Raw genomic sequence first — 26,864 nt, forward strand, 5'->3', positions numbered from 1 at the left:
TTTAAAGAAATTTGAATACACTGTGAACTTTAATTACCAATAATATTTCTTTATTGGTCTAATAATTGTAACATGCACCATATGTATTCTTGCATACATATTAATGTAAGAAATTAATAATAGGAGAAACTGGATGTGAAATTTGTAGAACTCTCTATATAATTCTCCCAAATTTTCTGTAAATTTAAAGGTGTTTTTAAAAAGCTGTCAATTTAAAAATTCTATTTAGGACTGGTTAAGTGATGCTCCTTTGACATAAATTTTTCGATTTGGAATTTTGATTCTTTTGTATATTTCTCCTATATGTAAAGTGGAAAGTGGAAATGCACGCATATTTTTGTCGTTAAAAAATCAAACCTGTTAATCTAAAAAAAATGTGAACCGAGAGGTTATGGGGAACCACCATCTATCAGATTCATGTTAGGAAAGCAGAGGGTGCAGAGACAAATGTAAAGAGGCAGAAGGATAGAGTCCCTTCTAGTTTCTGCTCCCATTCTCTCAGAAGAATTGACTGTCTTGCTATCAAATTTCATACTACCATGCTTATTATTAATCCTCTTTTGGCTGTACTAGTTGGCTATGTTTTTGCCACCAGAAAAACTTATCAAATATACATCTCCTCTATTTTCCTAATAAGAAAAGAGCAGTTCAAAGATGCTAGCAGTGCATCCAGAGTGGAGGAGTAGTTGGGACTTTGGGTAAGTCAGGATTCAAACCCTGTGCTCGATATTCCTCTGTCCCTATTGTTTTAATAGACCAAGGTAGAGTACTCCAGGGCTGATAGTAACCTATTACTATTCCTGTGGCTGTGCTTTGCACTGTACAGTTTCGTGTAGCAGAATGTGGTGTTGCAGAAGAAATGCAAGTACCTTGCGAGATGCTGCGCCCGCTTTTGTTCCTGCTTCTGTGAGTGCTTAGAGCTGGCTCGATGTACATTCCTTCAGTGTAAAGCAGTGGTGGAGAACCTATGGTGTTTGTGCTGCAGTGGGCTGTTTTTCTTTAATTTGTAATCATTAAAATCTATAAAAGGCTCACTGCCATTGGCTCAGCATGATTATTATCAGCCCTGGAGTACTCTACCCTGGTCTATTAAAGTCACCTGTCTTCATTAGGAGCTCCCCAATAAAGGTGCTCCAAGTTGGCCTCTGCCTTTCCAGTTCCCTTAGAGTGGAGGTGAGTTGAGAGCAATTCTCTGTTCTCTTTTTTGCCCTGACAACCAACTGTTGTGACTCAGCTGTGAACAGCTCCTGTCCCTCCACTGTCAGACCTCTGCCTTCCTTGAAACCCATCTCGTAGCATTTATTCTTTTGTTTTCTGTGTGCTGATCCAACCAGTCATTGTCTATATTCTTGTCTCTTCTCATCTGTGGAGCTTTGAATATGGTGTTTTCTCAGCCTGAATGACTTGCGCCGGTCTTTACCACCCTATCTCTTTCTGGTACCTTAGCTTTGTCTTCCTTTCAAGAGTCCTTTGGCCCCTATGATTTTTTTAGAATCCACTTTTGTTTTATACTTCCTGCCTCATGACATATTGTCTGTCTCTTGATTAAAATGTAGCCTCACAGATAGTGATGAACCCACCTCTTGCTTAATGTTGTGTACCTGATCCTGGAACAAACGTTAGCACAGAATAATAAAATAACTGAGAAAAGTAAAGTAGACCTGAGATTCCTATTAAGCACCAGGTACTCAAAAATATGACCTTTGTATATTGTTGGAAGTCACCATTAGTTTTGACTCTGTATTTCAATGGCTGTTAGGAATTCAAGTTGGGTGGCCTTGGAGACTCCACGGTGGTCCCACAACATTGAGATCTGTGTGATTGTTGCTCATGTGTCCTCCCGTGTTCTGGTGCAAACAACCATTGTTTCTGAAGCCTTCTGTTTGTTCATTGGCATGGATGGAACTGGTAGTCACTGGTAAAGAAAAGCCTTGAAGTTTCTGGTCCCATCTCTCTTGATATACCTGCGATACTTCATGTATTGTATAAAATTCTTTGTGAACTTCATTCTGCCTTGACTTACCATATTTCAATCCTGAAGATACTGTCTGCCTCCCTGGATATTACAAGAGTGGAGTCCTTACTATTCCACAACCATAGCCTTTTCCTGCACTGTTCCACCCTACACTGAAGAATCACTTTCTATTCTGTAACTCCTGTTCTCCCTCCTGCTTCTCTGACTCTTCATCTCTTTACTCAAACATCAGCCATTCTTTTGCCTTTCAAAAGTGCGCGTTGACTTTCTGTAAAAATAGTGGCACATGGGAACTGGGTTTCCTTTTCTTGACAGGAGATAAAGCGTAGGGAACAAAACTTTCCAAGATATTAAGAGAAATGGAAATGTCTTTATTCCCTTTTGTCTAGTGAAGCATTGGTAACAACAAAATAATTAAGCCATACAGTGAAATAGCATATTCAACAAATATCTGTTGAAAACTTACTTTGTGTCTAACGCAGTTTAAATGCTTTTCATGGAAAATCACATTTAATTTTCACAAGAACCCTATGAAGCAGGTAACATTTTAATATATGAGAAGATGGAGGCTCAGGGAATAAGTCATGTCATGTGGTCACATAAGAAGATTCCAACCCAGCTAGTCTAACTTCAGAGACTGATATTTCATTTTTGCTCTGTTTCTCTTCCAAAGATTAAATGTGATTTTTTTTTTTTGGATGAGTAAAAAGAGACTCTTAAGAGCTTTCTAACCTAAGAAATAATAAAAGTGATTGTGCCTTAAACTTTTTGCAGAGTGGCAGCAGGATATTTATCTTCTAAACTAAAAGAATAACAATACATGTGGGCATTTTAGTGTATATAAGAAAATACTGGTATCCATTGAACTGTAGAGAGATTTTTGACAAGAACCTGCAACTTTGACCTCACTTGAAAGTGATGGTGCTTATACTTTTACTCACGTCCTGAGTAAGTTGGGCAAGCACTGACATTTGATCATGGTCACATATTTCTGGGAAAACTGTTCTATGAAAATCTCAGCAGGGAGAGGAAATATGTAATAATATTCTTGTTCTGTCTGTTACTTGATTCTCACAGGCATTATCAAGGTTTATTTCATTAAGAAAACGTGGACCAGTATATATGCTTTGAGAATATTAAATGGTAAATGAACTCTGTCTAGACATATTAATGCTTCTTAATGTAGTACTAAAGTTTGAGTTAGACCGCAGTTCTACAGAGCATCTTTTAAAATAGGAAACCAGTGGTATTTCCTATCAGCTTTTGCACTAATTAAGTATGTAGTGTAACTACTTTTGCATTTGCTTCTATTGAGATTGATCTGAAAGTAAGTGCAGGCTTACCCTCCTTAACCCAAAATGCTGGGGCTAGATCCTTTTCAAAATACAGGTATTTTACAGTTTTAAAAATATAACAGTGCATGTATGCTTTATATCACTCTCAGTATGTTGTAATTAGCCCCGATATTTCTACTTCAGGATAACCGAATCTTCACTTCAAGTGCCAATTTTAATGATGTTTGGATGTCAAACTTGTGGATTAGGCATTGCGTTCAGGTGAATAATTTTTAGAGGCTTTTATATTTTACCCTGTGTAAGGGTTTGTAGACTTATAATATGTATCCATTATTCTAAAACTAAAAGAAAGCAATAACCACAAAAATGGAATAATAATGAGATAAAATTGGAGTTCAGCAAAGGAACTTCTGAGACTCTCTCTCTCTCTCTCTCTCGTTTTGTATTTTAAAAATTGGGATGAAAACCCAGAAAGTCTGAAACAGAGACGTGTGCCTTGTGAGCAAATGGGTAGGAGAGGACTGCCAGTGTTTGCCAGAGGATGGGGAGGAGTAGGATGTGGGAGTTAGGGTCTGATGAGCCGGTTTGCCTGGCATCATAGGCAGGCACTGTCATTTGCTGTGTATAATAATACCTCAGTTAGAAATGGCAAATGTAAATGAGAATCAGGACTTGTCATGTAGAGGTACAAGATCCCAACAATGAATGTAACTGTACTGTATCCCTAGAATGTACCAATAAACTCAATTAAAGCTGAAAAAAAGAAAAGAAAAGAAAAGAAAAGAAATGGCAAATGTAGAGGCATAAAGCAAGTTGTCAGGCAGAACTGAGGATGTATCTGAAGCACAGATACTTGACGCTGAGACTTTCTGCTATCAGGATGCACTTCACGCTCTATCATTTGAATAGGCGTCATTAGTCCCCCAGGTATTGCCAGAATCTTCTCCAGTCTGTGACATGTGATTTCTTAACCTACACGACACTGTTGCTCTCTTGCTGCTTCTTCAATTCTAGTTTGAAAAGTTGCATAAAATCACTTTTTAACTTTTAAAGATCTCATCACAAAAGAATCTGTAAGTCTTTTTTCTTTAAATTTTGAGCAGAGGTATTCAAAGGCAGTGCTGTTCCTCAGCCAGTACCATTATAATATTTCCAAAGGTTCTGCTGTGTAAGACGGATGAGAGAATTTATTAGCATCCGTGAGGCTGATGGAAAGATACTGTGTCTTATTTTCATTTTAAGATTCTTTGGAAGAGATGCCTGCCTTTTGTGAATCAAGATCTCTGATCTTTTTTAAGCATCTTTAGATGTAGATTGCTGTTTCTGAAAGTGAGTCTTTAATTCTCTCTTTTTAAAAGGTGACAGTGTTTTAAATATAAGGGAATTTATATGTATATATGTAAAATATTAAATTTGGAATAATACAGATAATTTAAATTTCAGGAAATTTTTCTAAAAAATTAAGATACTATAAAATAATATCACAAAGTACTTATGTTTTAACTTATGCATAAGAAAATTTGTATGACTTCAAGACAATTATTTCTTTTTCTTTTTTTTCTGGTACTGGGGATCAAACTCAGGACCTTGCACTTTTGAGGCAGGCATGGCGCCACTGAGTTACATCCCTGGCCCCAAAATGATTTATTTTTGGCAATGAGATAACAGTGATGCCAGCAGATGAAACCAAAGAAACCGCATAAAAGCATAGAAACACTGAGAAAAAAGTGAGATAACCTGTAGAAATTAACAGAGTCATACCCCCAAATCATTGGAAATTCTAGAAAAACACAAAAATTCACAAACACATATTTCATTCACTCTCAGAGTGATGCTGTCAACAAAGAAAATTGTAGAAAATTCTGTTGTGTACTACTATGTTCAGGCCATGAATTTGCAGGGAATTCAGTTTGCATGCACTTGTGGAACAAGAAAGAGAATAAAGAAGGAATTATTTTATAGGTAGGCTCAAATATGAGTTACTTTGTGTGACCATTATTAGTTAAGGAATCTAGTGGTTAATATTAAAAATGATAAAAGTATGGTTTTATTTGTATCTTCTATGCTGTTGTCCTATATCTGATGTTTCCTTTCTTGTCATTTTGTTTGTGAATAATGACAGTTTCCCCTTATGTTTATAAAACTAAACAAAGACTCTTTTTTCACTAACTTACTATTTTTTTATTTTTCTGGTATCTTGGTAATGTTATGAATAGATACAGCTAAGGATTTTAGTACCAGCTCAGACATTTCCTTTACTTCTTCATTTTCTCTGCCCCTATTTAAATACAAAGTTTAATCATATCTAAGAAATATTTTTCAAATGATTTTATTTACAGTTGCAATCCTCCCGGTCCTTCTAGAGCACCCTCCAAGTACATTCACTTTCTCCTCCCTGACACCCACTATCTCCCTGCATTATAATGAGTAGACCACCCTCCTTGACCCAAAACACCCTGCTGAGAGTTACTGCATTTTTCTGTAATTTTCTATTTATTTGATTTTCTCTATTTTCTCTACCATTCAACTTACAACTCGTGTTTATGTCTCTAGTTTCAATACAAGGCTTGGTACTTAATTTATTCTTGACATGCCCATGTATTCTGATCATCTGCTTAAAAAATCTTTTTGTGACTCTCACAGAATACCTTATAACTTCTGGACATTCATTCTCTCTAGAGTATATCATCTTATATTTCCACATGCCCACACCATGCCTTTGACCAGCTGCTTTCCAGCTGATAAGCTTTCATGTATGTTGCAAACCCATTGTATATATCACACCTTTATGGACTCTTACAATTTCTTTGTACATATCTTTGCCTAATGTGTACATGCTCTCATACTTTGAGAGCCTGTAATTTATTATTTGTTTAGTCCTTGGAGCTTAGCTCAGTGTTTGGCATCTATTAGGTTCTTTTAAATATTATCTGAAAAGGTGAGTGTTTCCTCCATTAATATAATACCATAGGAATTAAAAACACAAGTTACAGAGAAAAAAGTGAATTTAGTTTGGATATTGGCTCTGATAGTTACCTGTTATGTGACTTTAGTCTAGCTGCTCAATGGCTATGATCTGCAGTTTACCTGCTTGTAAATAGGGATGGTAATTCTTGTCCAAGATTTGTGAAAATTACATTAGGGAGCACAAAAATGCCAGGCAGAGATTGGAAACATGCAGTTGCCAAATGATTGGCAGCTGTTTTTATTATTAGCTATGGGAATCCAACAGAAGGCAAGAACATTTATAGTTGGGTTAGATTTTCAGGTGGATTTTCCAGTTGTTTTAACTGTAATTTAAAAGAGAAATAAGATTTTAATAAAAGACGATGGAATGTGTGTATTCTATGTAAATGAGAATAAACAAAGATAGAGGGGTAATCCAAACTATGTTTTGGGAAAATCAAATGAACTAGTTTGAGTGGAATATCATGGCCCATAAAGTCAGAGACAGACAGGCCAGGTGGTGGAGGGTTTCGGATGCTAGAGACTGAAGGGTTGTTGACTTCTTTTCAGACCTACTGAATTGCTGCACTCACCTTAGAAAATTGTTTTGGTTTATTTTCTTCTGACTTGATCCAACTGCAGTCCATTTAATAGGAGCATCCCCTACTCTAGACCCACCAATGGCAACACATGTAAGTGGCACAGCAAGTTATGCTGGGCTACAATGCCCCATTACTTTATTGAGAATCTCATCACAGCAGAGAGTGCAAACCTCTGCACACTGTGTATCCTTCCTCCTAGCCCTAGAGGTTGAATGCGCCTCCACCTTCCTCCAGTGAACCTTCTGAATGGCAGTCAGGCAGCCAGCTGCCCAGAGGAGCTGCATAGCATAGCTTCCCTTAGACTCGGGGTTGTCTGCCTTGTCAGTTTCATTTGTCACCTTGTCAGGGAGCAGCTTTCTGAACAGGGCAGCAGCTTTCCCTATTGTGGACATTGACATCACTGCTCATTATCATGTTAGAATCTACTGTTCGTGCATAAATAGGTGTTGGTAGAAAAGCCATAAGCTAAAATAATTCACTTTTATTTATTTTATTCATTCTCTTTTTGAAAGAAGAGTTTAAGGAGGAAATGTGTATCTTTTCTAGGAGATAGTCTCATATTAGTTGGCTGAGGAACTGTCCAGAGAGAACAGTGCATCTCTGTAAGTGGGTTTGTCAAAACTGGTTAGTTCTTAGTACCATGGAGGCTTTGTTACATTTTTTGGAATTATAGTTATTAGAGTAGAAATTTGTGTTTCTTTGTAGGATATTTGCTTTCTAATAATAGTTTTGTGTGGCCATTTCCCTGCCTAATAGCTCAATTTAGCTGTATATTTGAGCCATTTTGGCATAGACAGAAGATACAAAGATACTCTTTCCGTGGCTTTAGCCACTGTCCACAGTGGTTATGGAGCATTTGAAATGTGATGAGTGCAGGTAGGGATTGAATTTTCAACTTTTTAGAAGTATAATGAATGCATATTTAAAAGCTCATTTGATTCAGTTATTGTAAAACTTTCATTTATCAAAATCGGTTATATGATTCTATTTTTTCTTAAAGTTGAACTTAGTACTTTATACCTTTATATGTAGTTGTAAGAAATAACTCACAGATCTCTCATAAACTCTTTAACTGATTTTCTTCAGCACTAACATCTTAAAACTATTGTATATTATCACAATGAGGATGTGTGAGTCAATTTTACATCACTGTAACAAATATCTGACATTCTTAAATTACGATAAGAAAAGTTTCATTCTGACTCACGGTTGTACAGTTCCAGTCTGTGGTCAGCTGGCTCTGTAGCTTTGGGCCTGTGGTGGGACAGCACATCATAGCGTGGAGCATGAGTCAGAGCAGAGCTGCTTAGCTCATGGCTTGGAAGCAAAAGGGAGGAAGAAGAGGCTGAGGACCGTCGTTCCCTAGAATAACACACTCCCAGTGACCTGAAGGCCTCCTAGATGATCCCTCCTCTTAGAGTTTCACCTACCTCCCAGGAGCAGCAAACTGGAGTCCAAACTATAGCAAAGGAAACTGACTTTACATATTGGAACCGAGCATTGTCATCACTATACATATACCACTTGTTCCCTTTTATCGTATCCACTTTCCTTCATTTCTAACACCAGGCAATTACTAATCTGTTCTGTTTTACTTTTCAACAATTCCTTTTCATTTCAAGAATACTACATAAATGAGATCATATCGTGAGTATCCTTTTGAGTATGAGTTATTTCACTTGATACATCTGAGATTTGTTCATATTGTTGCATACAGTTTGTTCCTGTTTATTGTTGAGTAATTTCCACAGTATGGTTGTTCCACAACTTCTTAACCATTCGCCCAGTGAAGGATTTATATTTTTTTCCATTTTGTGAGTATTATAGATTAAACTACTACGATGATTTGCGAACATTTTGTTTGAATTGAGTTTTATAAAATTGACATAAATACCCCTAGAGTGTAATTGGTGCATTATGTGGTAGTTGCATTTATAATTTTATACGAAAAGTACCAAACTGTTTTTGCAGAGGTTGGATCAATGCATTTTTACCACTAACTGAACACAGCAGTTTTTATGAATTTTCTCCAGCATTTAGTATTATTACTATTTTTATCCATTCTGATAAATACGTAGTGTGAATCTTTTTTTTTAATATTACATTTAACAGAATTTACATAGATACCTCAAATATTTTAAATGAATATTTAACAGCTAAAATGAGATGTGCTGTAAATGTGAAATAATGGGTTTTGAGAAAAATACAAAATAAAATCAATAGCTTTCATCAGGGAATGTTGAAATCATCTTAATGTATTGCGATTAATTTTCTGTTTCATTTTTGTTTTTGCATACGATGGGTAGAAAATTTAGAATTGCATTGCATGTGACTCTGTATTTCTATTGTGCTGTGCTTCTATATACTAGAGTGATCACAGAAACTGGCTGGGTCTCTGCATGAGAAGTTTTTAATGTTGTTTTGTTTTTTTGAGAGGTAGTTTTACTATGTAGTTCAGAATGACCTCAAACTTGTGATCCAGGAGGTCTCAACTTTCTAAGTGTTGGAGTATGGGTATATACCACTATGCCCAGATAGCCTTGTTTTTTTCAGTGCAGGGGTTGACAAACATATTTTGCAACAGGCCAGTTAGAAACTGTTTTAAATTTTGTGAGCCAGAAGTTTCTGTTGTAATTACTCTGTTATTGTAGCACAAAATGAGCTATAAGTAATATAATGCTTAAATGAATAAGCGTGCCCATGTTTCAATAAAATTCTTTACCAAACAAGCAGTGCACCCAATGTCCATAGTTTTCCAATCCCTAGTATCGGTAATATATACAAGCATGGAAAAATACACTTGACTTTATCAGATTGGATCTATCAGATATACTCCAAATGATAAATGAGAGAGCATTCTAGATATTGTAAAAGAAGGAATTGTATAAGGAATTGCTTACAAAGAATATGGACAGTCCAGGAAGATGAACAGGGGATGCTAAACCACTCCAGCTATTAGCAACCACTGGAAGAAGCTACTCTTCCTAAATCTGGAGGGACAGTGAAAGGGAATAAGTGTTATTCTCAGAGGTCATCTGGTGGGCCAGAGCTGTGGGGGCCAAGAGTTAGTGTCTGGGACTGCAGAAGGAATGGTGGCCCAGTGGGACCAGGCCCTAAAAACATCTAGTAGTAGCCATTGCCTTGCAGCAGATGAAGCTACCTTAAGTAAAGAATCTGAAAAGCATAGGTCCCTATGTCTCAGATCAGGGGCCCTGAAGTGTGAGGAAAGGATCGGAGAGCAGTGCCTCTTTACTCAACAAAGTAAAATATCAAAGGGAAGTGAGGGGCTTTGAGGTAGTCCGCTGGCCAAGAACAGAAGCATTCTGTGCAGCCGGTCTTCTTCCTTTACATGAACTCTTTTTCAGTTGTTTCATTGTTTAATCCCACTGGGATAATGGTTTATGAAGAAAGCATAAGATGAAAGCCCCACAGACCAGCATTCTCAGATGGAGTTAGCAGTCCTGTCATCAGGATCATGGAAGATGTGAAGGCAGTGATAGAATGTTAGCTGGCAGGTAGTAGTTGAAGAAAGTGTGACATTTTTTCCTCTCAGTTTGAGCCACTCATATAATATTAGGGTGGGAAACAGGAAAACAGGATTTCACTTCAAATCCTTTAATGTCAGTTGGTAAAACAGACAGCATATGTACAAGATGAGTCTCATTCAACCTGGGCGTGATGGCACACACCTATAATCCTAGCACTTGGGAGACTGAAGCTGGAGGATCACTCCAAGTTCGAGTCCAGCCTGGGCTACACTGTAAGACCTTGTCTCAAAAAACAAAGGTGATTCTCATTCAGAGAACAAAAGTTTGAGAAACAAACAAGATTGAGTAAGCCATGAAGGGTAGCACTGGAGCCATAGGGACATGAATTGTGAAGAAAGCTTTCCCATTGATGGACATTCTTGTTTAGAACCTAGATCACATTTAGGAGACACTTATTTTTCCATTGTTCTTTGTAGTTTTTGCCCTCTGAGACTCTTTCTTGTTCTCTTTGCCTCATGGTCTAGAGGCAGCTTTGGGAGATTATCTTCCTTTACAGCCTGCAGGTTTTGCAACTTGTTCGTGCTAATGAAACAGGGAAATTTAAGATTGTTTTAAGGATTTGTGGATCTAAGGCTTTTTCAAAGTGTAGGCTCATGTTTTACTTAAAAATAAATTTCCTTCAAAATCTATTTGTTTTTGACCTGTTTGTTTCCACTCAAGGATGCATGTTTGCACCTCTCCACCATTTCTTATATATTTTCCTGAATATACTGTGCTTCTTTTCTTCTTAATATTCATTCCTTTCACTCTTTGCCTTATGGTGATCAACTTATGGCCATCTGAAACAAAATCTATGAGTTGGAAAGCACCACCAGTAATCTTATTTTTTTCCAGCTGTATCTTTATCTAAATTGTAATTTTTAATAACCATTTTCCATATTTTTGATTCATCTCGATATTGACCATTTGCCCTCTCCATCTCAGCAAATTCCTTAGTTTCTTTTCCCAAAGCAGTTATCTTTCTCCTGTATCACCTTCTTTTAGCACACTAGGAAAAGCAGCGAGTATACACCAACATAAACTCATTTTTCAAAGTCAGGATCCCTGGACTTACAGGTTTAGTGGGCGCCTTCCCAGTTCCTGCGGGCAATAGCATTCTCAAACATAGTATAACCAATGTGAATCTTTACATTTCTAGCTGGTGATATATTTCATGCTACTCATTAGTTTGACATTAAATCAGTAGCACATAGTTGGATTATTTTCATGGTAGCACCAAAATCAAGGAACAAATATCTGTATTGTTAATTGTTATAGCAGATAGGCTTCATAATATAATGGCTAAACCAATAGATAGATGGTTATTTCTTGCTCACAGTGCAGTGAAGTCAGGTCTGCCTATTGGGATGTGTTTTCCCTCCAAGTAGTGATTGTGAGATCTCCCATGGGGAAAGAAGCACCTTCTATGGGGAAAGGAAGAGGAGGCATATCTTTTGGCAGTCACTCAATTATCTTTGTCCTAATAGATATGCATACATGTGTGTACATTTCTGTCAATAATGATTCAAATGTAAGTTTTAGAAGCCCAGTGACTTTACTGTTTATTCATTAGTGTGCTCTTGGGACACAGAGTAGTGTCTTGCTTTTAGTAGGTAATATATAAATATTTATAGAATGATTGACCTTAAGATCGCTAAGTCATAATTCTGATTTAAGTACTTATTGTCCTTGTACTTTCAGGATTCTTCCTTGGTTTTCCCCCATCATCAAAGAGGAAAATCATTATTAATCACTTAAAGTGGCGTTTAAGTGAAATAATATATGTATATCCAGTAGCATGATGTCCAGCACATTCAATTAATATTAATTAATAATCTTGTTATATGTTTATGTCTATGCAATTCATTGTATCATAAAATTTTGAGGACAATTGAATAGAGCTTCACTTCTAGAATTGAAACAGATTCCATTAGTAAAATGATTGTTTTGGGACCTAACTAGAAGTTTGATATCAGAACGATTCACTTTCTAGACTCATAAGCTTGGAGGATTGTATTCCAGCCAGAAGCAAATTGAAAGACTCAAACAGAATCCTGTGTAACCTTATGCTGTTAAGGCAGTCATGCTAAACAGAGTTAGATAACAGTGGCAGGGATTCCTGTCACCCTTTACATTGGATGCGAATATAATCACCTGTGGATAGAACTTCAGAAGAAATATAAATCATTGACAAGCTTATTTAAAAATTCAGCTGCCTTAATAATGTGACATTTAAGGGGAAATTCTATTGTTGTTCTGAGTACTGACATATTTTCTTTGATATATTATAAGGAATCCATTTCAGAAGTGTGAAAATATCCAGACTTTCAGTTACTTGGTAAATACCTACTATGTCCTACTTATTTAATACTTACTATGTCCCTCTCAAAGTTCTAGGAAGGGTAATTACAGTATTTAGTACCTACTATGTTCCTGTCACTGTCCTAGGAAGGGTAATTACAGTGATAAGCTAGGTGGACAGAAGTACAGAAAGTGTGTAAGCAGGTTAGTTAGAAACTGCAGAGCTAGGTGTTAAGTGTCGTGATACGACAGAGTATAGCATGTAATGCATTGTTTTAATAAGGCCACCCATCCTAACTATATGATACTGGATAGCTTCCCAAGTAAATTGTATCTAAATTTAAGCTGTGAAATAAGTAAAGTCTGTCTAGTCAGATGAATAATATGTTGGCTCTCTTTGATGATCTAGATTTCACTTTTTGCTTGTTTTATATTAAATTAAATTAGGACATGCCAAAATATATATTTTCTCTACTTCATCAACCAAAGAAAAGCAGTGTTAAAATTCTAGTTTTTTATACCTTCACTTCTCTGCAAATTTAATTAAATTTCCATAGTCCAACACAAAATATTTTCCTGTTTTGCCACTTAGAATACTATTATAAACATTATCCAATGTCTTTATAAGCATTGTTTTACTGGGTAAAAGGTATCTCCTTTTACAAATGGACCCAGCGCTTGCCTCATTGTTGTGCCATTCCCATTTTTGCATTTAAAAATTGCTAAGAATTAATATCATATTTTAGACACATTCAAAGATATGCACAGATACTTGTCATAATATAGCAAAGTCTACACCTCCCGAGGATTGCCTGAAAAGTAAAATTGGGGAAGAATTAAATTCATTGGTAATTATAACTGCAAACATAGAGTCTCCTGAGATGTATAATCTCTCTCTAGATCATTCTTCCTATAGTTAGTGTCTCATTGAGTGTTTCTCCTTTATGTGAAGCCAGTAGGCCTTTAAAATTATGAGCAGTACTGAAACAGTTTTTTTGTGGGATTTCTCAGAGCCCTTAATGTGGTAAGTTATTTGATCCTGTTTATGTACCATACTTGATCAGACTAGTTTTCCATGGAGTATAGTTTTGGAAATACATATTGATTTATTATAACATTGAGTTAACTGTTACTGGTTGAGAAATTGTAGCAGCTAATTGAGTACTTATACTAACTAACATTGCCTTAATTCAACTCATATTGTTCGTATATTTTTGCTTGTTATAAAACTGTGTGCTGCAATCCATGGGCTGCATGTATTAATATGAGAAGCAGCTCCATGCCCTTAGTGGTTTTCTAGTGAATCAAGGAATTGTGTGTATGTGTTTGTGTGTGTGTGTGTGTGTGTTTGTGTCTATATCTGTGTATACACACACATGACTACATGGTTATATATCTATATATTTGTAGGAAAGGGTGGATATTAAAACATGAATATAAAAACTATATTGTATATAGATTAAAATGAACACTTCAGGAGAGAGGCATGTAAGATGCTAGAAAAAGATTTCATAGCTCACTGTAGGGCTTAAGAAACATTGTGTTAATATACAAATGGTATAAAAGTGGTCTCTTCTGAGCTCTTCATTTTCAGAGATAAGCAGTGGTAAATTAAGTTTATCCAGAATAAAGTCAGAAATTGGTCCGAAGGCTATAACCTACTATGCAAAGAGGCTGAGCCATAAGACAGAAAGTTGTGGGTACAAATCCACAGTTTCCAATTCAGGAGCCGTGTGAGACCTTGAACAAGTACTTTAACTTTGCTAGGTCCTGGCTGTCATAATAGGATGATCAGTATGTTGTATTGAGTGCTAATCAGTTGTAAATGCCAATACTCAATAAACAATGGAGTGAAGTTCTTGTTTTTACTGTTTATTTAATAATTCATATTTATGCTCCTACTGTCAGCATAGCATAAGAAACTAGTGTGAAATTTGAAGTAGCAAAACATGTGGGCATGTTTTTAATCCATTTGGTTGAGAGTGGTCTCTTGTTTTTAATGGAGCCCCTGTAGTTTGCATTAGAGTCAGTATGGCAGGGATGAAACTGTGCACCAATCTCCTCGGTAAGTTTTATTCATTAGCACATGCTTATTATCTGAAAGAATACCTAGCTTACAGTATAATCTCATGTGATATGTTCACAGAGGAACATAACAAAATATATTTAGTTTTTAAATGTATCTCATTTAATGTTACTACGCTGCATTCTCTTAACAGTGCCTTAAATCATTGGCCAACTATTACAGGTTCTCCAGTGAGCTTGAATAAGGTCTGAGAGTCCTTCTTAATATAGCACTCCAGCTAATAATAGTTTACAAAATAAATTTTGTCATTTTGTGTTGATACTTGTCTTCAGGTTTCTTGTCTGGCTTGAAGATCCCTAAGAATTATTGGTTTCCTTAAATTGATTATATTTTCTCAAGGACAAAAACCCTATTTTATCTTAAAGGCCTTTTCTCATGTACTTGTACCAAATACAGTGCCAGGTACATAGATAACTAGAGCTCAGGAAGTTGTCTTTGATTCTATGAGGGAATTAGTGGTTTTGGGTTGGTCATTTAATCCTCCGTAGTCTGTGTCTCTCCCACATCTTTCCCGAGAGGGAAAAGGCATATCCAGCTGATGCTCACCAACTTCCAGGATTGCCTCTCAAATGCCTTAGAAAGTAAAATTAGTAAAATTAGCTTTTCATACTATTTAGTGCAAAAGTTTTTCTAAGCAGGTCTTGGTTGTCCTCACATTGATAATAATAAACCTGAGGTGCATCGTATATCACCTAACTTCTGAAAATCTGCCTGAAAGGTAGAGTATAGTTTCAGAGTGTTTTAGAGCCATCTAGTAGTTCATTTATAATGCATAAAGATCATGCAATATGTCTATTACCCTCTAATTTGTCATTTGTATAATTCTTATGTTCATAACCATCAAAATCTCACCACCTCTGAGAGTGAACCACTCTGGGTGAATGAAGTTTTCAGAGATTTTTAATTTTCTCTTTCTATGTTTTTATTGGTCACTTCAGAAGTACATTTCTCTGAAATATCTTCACGTTTGTCTGCCTTATTAAACAGAAAATATGGAGCAGAATTTTTTCCAGTGATTCAAATTCATTGTTTTGTGGAATGGCTAATTTAAAGAATTTTTTTTCCTCTTTGAGTTTATTGTTACATTTTAGGTATACAGTACAGTTACATTTATCATTGGGATCTTGTACCCTTACTTGAAAGATCTTGGTTCTCATTTTTTCCCCATACTCCTGACCTCTCTTCATACCCTCCAATCTCCTCTATTTACAAAGACTTTGTTTTCATTTTTTCCTTTTCTCGTATTTTTTTATTTTCCCTTATTTCCTTCCCCCTACTCTTCCCAACCTGGGCAATTTAGTTTCCCAAAATAAAAGAAAAATATTCTGGGGATGCAGCTCGGTGTGAAGTCCCTGATTCAATCCCTAGTACTGCCCAAAACAAAACCTTTGCCAATATATTTTAGAGACATGTCTAAAATAATTCACTATAAATTCTTTGTATCGTGAGCTCTTTTATTTTTGGTGCATTTTTGTTGCTTAGAAGCTTAATCTTTTGCTGCTAGTTGAGAGGTGTATTTTCAGCTGGCTGTGGTCAGTTCTAATAAGAAAGATGTCACAATATTGTTTTCTTCTCTTTACACAAAAGCATTTAAACTTAACACAGTAACTTTCCAGAGAGAATACAGGAACAGTACTTCTAATTTTTGGTACCATTCTGTCCTTAGGCTCGATACCTTGTCTAGGGCTCCTAAAAGGTGGAATGAGTGAATAAATATATTGATGATTTGTAGTGGCTCTAAACCCAGGTAGACTTGTGAAAATCCCTGGTGCTTGCTGTGTTCTAAAAAATGTAGTGCAAGTAATACTTCCTTGCCTCTGAGGGGTATTGCAAGGATTAACTAATGCCAGGAAAGGGCTTTGATATGCCTATGAAGAGCATTCTATAACTATAATGTTTTATTGTTATAATACCATAAAATGCTTTTTGGGACATATAGCTTACATATTTTCCATAAAATTAACCCATAAATCATGTACAAAATGTATCAAATTCAAAAGCAATAGCTTTGACCTTAGGATTGCTGCAGTGGTAGTTTAATGATATACTGCCTACTACATCAGCATTACTGCAAAGTACATAAAATGTAGTTCCATATATTCAAAATGTACAAACACTTAAAACAAATGACTCTATGCTTTTAAAAAAGTAGGTGAAGTCAGAGTTTTTCATGTGTAATATTAGTATCTTATGGATATTACAAATGCTATAATTTTTAGTTATTTTCACTAATTCACAGGAAATATGCATTGTTTATATCCACATGTTCTATAGAATTACTTTACAATTTCTTTTCCTTGTGCTTTCTGCTTAATAACCTTATACAAATGGCCACAGAGCTTTTAATGAAATGTCAGCATATATAATCTTTTTGTTACATCTTTGTTTCATGTCGCCAACACAGCAAATATAGTACTTGCACTTTTTAATAGTAGCTATTCATTTTCCTTCTGCAGTTATAGTATCAAACTTAAGTGTAATTATCTATGAATGAAGGAAAGATATCATTATTACTAATGTCGCCAAAGAGTGCTTATTCATTTGAATATCCTTGAAAGAATTATTATGGCTTTCTAAATAGGATTTTCAAAAACATAAAAAAGATATACCTGTCACAAATAGACTTTTGCTTGAATAGGTCTTCATATATCTCCATTGCTGTAAGTGCCAGTAAAAGAATATTATTTGGGGAATATTAAATTAAAAAACTGTGTACATTCATTCTCCAGAGAGACTTAGACAAGAGCAATATCACTGAAAGGGTAACTCTTTTTCAGATATAAGCTTTAAATATTTGCACAGTTTAATATAATACCAGGCAAAAGGCTAAGAGGGACAGATACTCATGACTACAGGATTTCTAGTCCGTCTTCATAGTAGCTAAGTGAAACTTTTTTATCTCCCATTTTATCAAGAAGGTAAAACAACTGGGTGTAAATTTATTTCACTAACAGTCCTTTCAAATTTTCCTCCCATCCTCCTCCTACCTTGTTCTCTAAGCAGAAAGTACAGTTCTAATACTCTCCTGTCTCTGCAACATCTAATTTTTTTGTTTAATTTTTTTGTACATTGGTTGGTATGACTACTTTTGTAATTATTTTTGTTGATATTATTGGTTAAGTCTTCTTTTCCTGGTTGCTTCTAAGCATTCTGAGGCACAGATGGCATGCAAAATATCTATTCCTGGAATTTCTAATGTAATTCTTATATCTACATTTCAACATAGAACATATACATATGTGTGTGTGTGTGTGTGTGTGTAACAAGTTGTAGATACAGTACTTTTATTTTATTATTTTATTTTTTATTTTTTATTTTTTGGTATTGGGGATCAAACTTGGGACCTTGTGCTTTTGAGGCAGGTGCAGAAACACTGAGCTAAATCCCTGGCCCTATACTTTTATTTTAAAGGGACAAATAGTTATAGATAATTTTTTTCATGTAAGTACATTATATAGTTTTCATTTTCACACTTCTAACACATGGTTTTATTTTCATTTCTCAATGAGTCTTGACGTAGGAGGGGGAAATCATAGTCCTACTTTATCCCCCATCTCTCTCTGCATCTCTTAAAGACAATATATATGGATGTTTTTGCCTAAAATACTTTCTACACAAACAGGTTGCATTTTAAGATTTTGTTTTTCATGTTTGTAATTGTGTGACAAGGTGTTATAAACGGTGTAATTTATATAAGCTGTATGTCTTATGGTAGGTATGAAAAAAGAACAGAGGTCACTAAAATAACCTTAGGGCCTCTAAGAATGATGTTTTAAGTCAATGATAATGGATAAATGGAGTCAGTGTTGACCATGTCACCTATGAATATGATAATCTCAAGTGTACTTAGTATATAAATTTTTCTTTTTATTTAACACTTAAAAATAAAAGAGCATGTTTTTGGTCTTTGCCTTTGGGAAATCAATTAGGTGATATTGATTACTATTATTCAGCCTGTAAATTTTTAGTGTAAGATAGAACTTTTAAAACCATGGTTTTTCATTTCACTTTGCATTTTGGACTCAAATTGAGCATGTGGTTATCATTTTTTAATTAAAGGAATTGTATATCTTTAAGAATAGTCTTTCACAGGATGATTCCTAGTTCTTGAAGTTCTAGGACTGGGAAATGATTGAAAGACATGTCATTTTCTCTGTGAGATTATTAAAGCTTCACTGAAAATCATTAGGGAGAAGAGGTTGAAAGCTAAATGATTATTTTCAAATTTACCTGATAGAAAATAATCTTAGCTAATTACAAAGAAAGAAAGAAAGAAAAAAAGAGAAAAGAAGGAAAAAGAATTGTTTTGTCTGTGCTGGGCTGTGGGTTTCACTGCACCTCACAGAAAACCCACACCACTGACTTAATTGCTGGGGCCTTTTCCAAAGTTTTGTAGTCTTAGACTAGATGGAGAAGTTGGGTTAATTTTAATTGTATTAGATTGGATTAGATTATACAAGTTTTTCCTTGGGGAATTTAATCTTTTTAAGAATGTGGATAGGCAGGGCACATGAATGGGAAGGAAGGAATTCTACTAGTGCTGGGGATGGCTCTGAGGAGAGGGCTGAGGAGGCCATGCTATACTCCACAGCTGCAGTTTGTGCCTCTCACCCCTGCTCTGTGTAGTGGGCTGTAGGAAAGAGATGGAAACATCACTGTGAAGCTGTCAGAATCTAGTTTGCTTTGCTATAGGACATAATGGTGAAAATCAGTTATGTTCCCAGAGCCATAGCTGGAAAGTAGAGGAGCCACAGTTTAAATGTGGGCTGACTGGGTATCTTTCCAAAAGAACTAAAAGAATCATATCACAGAGATATACGTGCACGTATGTTTATAGCGGCACAGTTTGTAATAGCTAAAACTTGGAAATAGCCCATTTGCTCATCAGTTGGAAACTGGATAAAGAAGATGTGGTTTTTTTTTCTATAAAATGGAATACTACTTAGCCATAAAGAATGAGAAATTAGAGGCATTCATAGGAAAATGGATACATATTGAGGATATACTCCTAAGTGAAATAAATAAGTCACACATGTATAAATACCAAGCAATTTTTCTGGTGTGAATAAACTGTAATAGTACATAAGATCCTAATGAGGTGATTGATAATGTGAAATAGGAAAAAAAGGGCTAAAGGTGTAGGGAAAGTGGGAAGGGTAGGGGCAAGGTAATAAGGGAAAATAAAAGAATTTGAGAAAATGGAAAAAAAATTTGTAAATGGGGAGAGAGGATGGGGTGAAGGGAGGGCAGGGAAAAGTGGAAAAAATGAGAAGCAAGACCTGTCAGGTAAAGGTACAAGATCCCAATAATGAATGTACTGTACTGTATACCTAATATGTACCAATAAACTCAATGAGAAAAAAAAATGGGGGCTGATTGTAAGTTTATTTCCAGAGAAGAGAATGAGTATGGCAAAGTAAATCTTATTTAGATAAGCACTAAAATATGTAGTGAGTGATAGTTCTGAAAATTTGTTTATTTGAAGATTAATAAAAATGGAGAATCAGTGGTACAACCATTAAGCATTACTTTGGACATCCGGAAGTTGAAATTAGAATGCTGAATAGAGATGAGTGGTGCTTTCTTTAAAATACACATTGAAAGGATGGGAATGAAGTTCAAGATTGACTCATTGATTGGATACCCTCTTTATTACTTCTTGGATCCTGGGAAGATAATGTGACTTCTTTGTAGAATGGAAACATTACACACTTAGTAGGACTGCGATGGCCAACCTTAGATGAGTACCCAAACTGGAACCTAAAATCCACTTACCGTATTTATTGTGAAGGGCCAACACTGCAATTAAACCTGAATACTGAGATTTTAGTTTAGAAAGAATCAATTCGTATATTACCATCTTTTGTCTTAAAAGAAAAACAGATAATATGTGTGCCATAGGTTTGCCACTGCTGTCCAAGTATGTGTTCTAGGGTTTATGATGTGACGAAGATCAGTGGAGATCATTTGTGATGATATTGCTCCCCTGAGGACATTTGGCAATGTCTGCAGACATTATTTTTAATTAAAAAAATTTTGATAGATGTAATACATGTATTCACTGTGCATAGTTTTGAAGTGTGTTATACAATGGGGAATGGTTACATCTGGAGGTTTTCGTTTGTCACGACTGGGGATAGTGTGTAGTGTTAATAGCCATTTAATGGGTTGAGGCCAAAGATATTGCTAAGCATCCTGAAATGTACACCACAGCTTCCTGTGACAAAGAGTTATCTGACTCCAAATTTGAAAAGTGGCAAATTTGAAACAAATAGATCAAAAACCTGTTAACAGACAATGCCTCTATTATTTTAATTCAGAGTTCTCTGTGCGTGCCAGGAACTGTGGAAGAGCTTTGTTTGCATCCTCGTTGGCCTCACAATCCTACAGATGAGTTAACTGGAGATGAAGGTGAAAAGTGTCTTGCTCAAGGTCTGAATGGCAAAATCAAAATTTGGACTAAAACATATAGCAGGCACTTTTTTCAAACTTGCTTTCCCCCGTTTAAAGTATTTAAACTGTCATTGACTCATTGTTTTAGACATTGGAAGAAAAAGTGATCTAAGCATTTAATGCTAATTTATCAGACGTGGTAGGCAGAGCCTGCCCACTGTATTGTATTTCTATTTATTTGCTGGGCCTGGATAGTAAAGGCAGGTGTTGCTTTTACGATTGTAGCTGAAAGCTCTGGAGCCTCTGCTCCTTCCCTATTGTCTACTGAAGCTAGACTTGAAGACCCCTGGCAAAATGTTCACATCTGATATGTCACTCACACAATAGGGGAGAGTTTCGGCTGCAGAGTGGTGCTCTGCTCCCCTTGCTTATTGCCACAAGAAGGAAGCAGATCAAAGAGGAATAGTGACCTCTTCACCCCAAAGGAACTCTCAGTGAGAAGTACAAGATCTGCTCAATGCTCACAGATGTGTTCCAGTTCAAAGGCAGACAGGAGTTGTGAGAAAAGCAGCTGTTCAGACTGAACCTGAGAGCTTGCGGCACTCTTCTGTTCCTTTAGGTAAGCAGTCCAGGAGGTAGCATCATGATCTTTTGAGCACCTGTTATACTCCTAGGTTTATGTGGGCAGCTGAAAAAAGGTAAAGAAAAGACTACACCTGTCTTGAATAAAATAGACTGAAACCTTAAGTAAACCTTAACGTAGATTAGGAAATATGGATTTCAGTGTTTTAAAGTGATATAAGCCTTAATAATGTGTTTCGCTAGGATAGGAATTCTGAGGTGCTCAGACTAATTCTCTGAAGTCCCAAGTGAAAGAAAAAGTTTTCATAGAGTATTATAGTGAGTTTGTATCCAAGGAGTAGACTGTTATTATGCTCAATATTGTTTCCATACCTCAACTGTGAAGTAAGTGTTGATATTTGGAGAACAGGGATGTTGTAGAGTACAGTTCATCCTAAAAATGACAGTGAATTTCAGTAATTTCATCTTTTTGGGTCGTTCAGAAATAACTTTGTTTCCCCAATTTCTGAGTGCTCTCTGCATAGATAAGAAATCAAATTCCTTAAATACTGAATATTAGTATTTTCATATTTGTATCCAGAAATATAGTATTTTAACTAAGAGGACAGTCATTGGTTTGTTTCTAAAGAAAGAATAGAAGCAGCAAAAGGATTCTTGAGGTTGTTGGTGATAGAAGGAGGCAGGAGATGCAAACTTTTGTGGTTGAAGTAATGAATATTTGGGATGGCGATTGTTATGTACCAGAGAAATACGCTAAGACATTGATGTGGTCAACTACTAAGATACATATGTATACACACTGATGTATTTGTGAATATATACTCAATATGTTTATTGAATATAATATACATATGTATGCACATGTAATGAACATGTGAAGTACATGTATGTAATGAATATATGAAATATATACAAGACAGTTTAGATATATGTAATATATTCATAAAATAATTATGAGTACACTGTATCATTATTGTACAATCTATACTAATATATATTATATAATCTCATATTAATTATAAAATTGTCTATCATATAATAGTAATAAAGTGATTATATATATATGCCAATTCTATTTATTATATATTGTTGGAGAATGTGAAGTTCATGTAATGTTCTTGGTATGGCATAAAGAGTCAATGATACTGTGTTCTATAATTGGGTTCAATGATTACATTGCTATTATTCATTAATGTATGGTCAGTAAAGTACATTGTGTCATATCTTGAACTAAAACCCTAGCATAGCATAAACTGTTTGAAATGCTGTAAGGAGTCTAAAATTGGGAGACACATATCATTTGTTGGACACTTTTATTGGTCAATAATTTAGCAATAAATCAGTGATTATTCTGAATTGGTTTGTGCCTTTACAATAGTAAGCCTTGTTTCTGTAACATGCACTCTGATCTTGTTTGTCAGGGTTTTGAAATTACGCAGCTAACACCTAACAAATGTGGCTTGTCTCTGCCATGAGTTTAACATCCATCCTCCTTTGTGAACATGTGGCAGATCACAGATGTTTCCTGGTGTGTTCATTGCTTTGTGGTTCTGTGTGTTCATATCCCAGGAAGGATAGGAGTTGTAGGCTTTGGATTTGCAGTGGGAATTTAACCTGAATTTATGACATACAGTTTCTAAAAAGTTATAAAATGTTATCTATAATCAATGAGATTAAAAAAGTTTCTTTAAAACGGCAAGTACCTCATCTAATAACAAGAATGCATCATGCTTGCAAAGTATTTTTTTCTTTTTCTTCTCATTAAAGAGTTACATGGAGAAAGAAGTTTGTGAACTTTTGCCCACAGTGGTTATATTCTTGGTGATTAAATGTGTATTAAATGTCTTGAGGAGTCATACAAAATACAACTGAATTTTGTTTAATTCTGCATTATTCTAAAATTTAATGATAAGGCTCCTCCTTGACTACTGATCTCTGGCTTCATACTCATTCCACTGAACACATTGTGGGAAATCCTAATTGATAATATTCCATCTGTAGTTGGAATTGAATAAAGCCGTTACCCCAGGAAAGGAAGGGACATCATCATGGTCTCTTGTTCCTCCAGGAACTGGTAAAAATCGGCATTTTCTTTTTAGTAGTCTGCAAACTAAGATTAAATATATCAAGTGATAAATGTTACCTTATAATAGTTATTATTTTCATTTTTAAAATATCCTCAAATGATATTTTTTCAAATCACTTTCTTTGGAAGCTAAATCCCATAGAGCGCCCTGGGAATATCTCAACACATGGGAACTGAGAAGTGTTGATACAGGCTGCAAGCCAATGCGGTGAGCTTCACCCAGCTAGGAAAGGGTAACGAGGATAGATTTTCTCAGTGCACCATTGAGCAAAAGCCTACAGGTCTGTCTTATGGCACTGTCAGTCCTTGGGCTCATGAGGGATGCTTTATTATCGCTTCTCTGATTCAGTGTGCTTATTATATTGGTGATAAAAATTGCAGTGGGTATCTATCTCAGCTTTAAAAATCATGGCCATAAGAAATACAGTTTTCTTTAACTTAGTTTGATTATTTGAGTCTTTCTTACCAGGAAGGACCCTGACTTTTTCTCTCAGAGTCTATATTTGTACATCTGGGAGTTTAAAAGTGACACCAGCTGACAGTTCTCTCTAGAACTTGTGTTCAGCTCTTAGTCCTTTACAGTGCTTTCCTACCATGCAGAGCCCTGGGGTCCAGGATGTACTCTGTGGTGCTGCCTTGCTCTGCTTTGATAAAACAGCCATTTTCTCTCTGAGGAAGCAAGGTACAAGATGTCTCTTTCACAGACACAATGTCTCTATCCCAGTGGAGGAGAAGGGGCGGAGTGGAAATTTATATTCTTTATTTCTTTCCACATATCCCGACCCCACTTTTGCTCCTGTCCCTTTCTTGTCCCTCTTTTCTCCTCCTTCTTCCTCTCTCCCCTTCCCCTCTCCTTTCTTCTTAATGTAATACTGGGAACATCGATCTTGACTGTTTTTACTTTTTGCACTATACCTTTCCTCTGAAAAATTGAGCATGGGCCACTGATGACCCATTTAAAAGGGAAAGACAGAAAAGAGAAATATCAGGAAGAATGAAAAACTGTGTGTGGCTACCTACCACCTTTTCCTTGTGCATGTTTGTGTTTCTATAACCAAAATATACGTGCTGGCCATGTTTCCTTCGTCCTCCAGCCTCACATGAAGGTGGGTCCTGGATCTCTGACCCAATTCTCCCCTTCATAATAAATAGTTCTACTCAAATCCTTTCTAGGTTATAGGCATGACAGCATTTTCTAGGTTCTAACCAGGAACCTGCATCTTGACATACAGTATTTCTCTCTGTGAAATAGGACAGAAACTCTCATGGGAACATAAAGTGAGCTGCAGATTGTTAGGTCTCAATCCAAGACCCGTTACACGCCTCTCTTTTCTTTTTGTGCTTTCCAACAAGTGTGGAATGTACTCTCCTTTAAACTCTACTCTTTATCACAAGAACAAGTTATGTTCTAACAGGAGGGGGGCCAAAATCATGTTTCCAAGGAGAAGAATAAGCATTAATCTGTATCTTATATTGGAAAGAAATTCCTTACAGCATGAAGCAAAAGTCTCACAAATGCCAAACTAAGGATCCAGTGTACAATTACCAGCCTGTAGCTGACCTTAGCAAAGCTCTAAAGTTAGGTCTGTTCTTTTGTCAATGGTTGAGTCTGATCCCCTTCTACAGAGCTGTGCTCCTTTCAGTTCCTCAAACTGAAGCCCCTTCACTATTTTCTCTTACTTCCCTTTGTCACGGGAGGTGGCTTGATCTTTGTCAGCCTCGTGCCTACCCTGGCAAGGATCTTCTGTTCTGCCAGCAACACCGCTTCTGGGGGTTTCTCCTGTCTTCTGAGGCTTCCTCTTCAGGTAGAGGAGTGTTCCATATTAATAACCTTAAAGTATACTTTCCTGGCTCTTCATATATTACGTTGTTTCCTTGATATCTGAGAATGTTTCTCTAGAAATATCATATTCACCCTCTTTTTATTCCTCATGTCAATTCTTCTGAAAAGTATCCAGAAAATTGAAGACATCTGGGAGATTGGTCTGCTTTGTGAAACTGCTTAATGAAGATGTATGATGTGATAGTTGTAAATCATTGAGTGTAATGTCTGGTGTTTTGCTGTTGTTGCAGTGACCTACAACTCTATCTTCTAGTACTTTTTAGGCATACACATAGTAAGCTAGGGTGATGGGGACTGATTTATTATTTTCATCTTTTGGGGAAATAGATAATTACATCTTGTTGAAAAGTTTCCTGGGTCATTGTCATTAGACCTACACCTAAATTGAAAGGTGTCTCTGTAAATTCAGGGATTGTACTACATTAACAAGCTAATCATGAGAAGATTGGATAATCCATCACTGAAGTCCATGGGGGGTTTTGTGGAGGTTAGCTAGAATGGGTACACATATCTGAACAAAGAAAAATGAGCATTGTATGTGGATTTTTTTGGGAAAAAAACTCTCTAGTATGTGAAAATTCAGTCAGAAGTTTTTTTCCTTCAAGCATAAACTAAGGCAACACAGAGAGGTCTTTTTTAGCCTCTCCCCATATTTGGCAAAACCAAAATCCCATTGATGTGTTGAGCTTCCAGTACTAATTTTATTCCTGTCTTTGGACATTATTCTGCTCCCTACACTGCTATCTTTTTTAGCTTCAATAATGTACGATTCTTCCTATCTTTCTGTCTCCCTTCCCTCCCCCTTCTGTCTCTGTCTCTCTCTCTCTCGCTCGCTCTCCTTCTTTCTTTCTTTCCTTGGCACAGTCTCCATTTGTAGTTCAGGCTGCCCCTGAACTCACTATGTAGTCCAGGCTGGCCTTGAACTTTTAGCGAGCTTTCTGCTTCAGCCTCCCTAATGCTAAAATTATAGGGGTGCACCACCATGCCTGGCTAACGATGTACAGTTCTGATTGAATGCTTCTCATGTGGTGAGTGCTGGGCTGGTGGTGAATGGGACCAAAATGTTTCTGCTGTCATGGAGTTTAGAGTTAGGTGGATGAGTCAAGTATTAAAAACATGAATTACACAATTATATTTGAAACTGCCAAAGTGATGGATGCTTGGTAGGAGAATAAAGTACCAGCAGGGCAGAGGGAAGCATTTCCTCAGGAAGTGACTTGAGATTTGA

At 36.2% G+C, this 26,864-nt stretch overlaps 1 protein-coding gene across 1 annotated transcript in view; it reads left to right on the plus strand.

Moving 5' to 3' along the window:
- The window catches only part of Thsd7b (thrombospondin type 1 domain containing 7B), a 718,705-nt gene that overhangs the window by 110,525 nt on the left and 581,316 nt on the right, over window positions 1-26,864 (plus strand). The gene's annotated exons all lie outside the window — the stretch shown is intronic.

Source organism: Fukomys damarensis, unplaced genomic scaffold (genome assembly GCF_012274545.1).
Source record: "Fukomys damarensis isolate Sample0158 unplaced genomic scaffold, DMR_v1.0_HiC HiC_scaffold_29, whole genome shotgun sequence".
Lineage (NCBI taxonomy): Eukaryota > Metazoa > Chordata > Mammalia > Rodentia > Bathyergidae > Fukomys > Fukomys damarensis.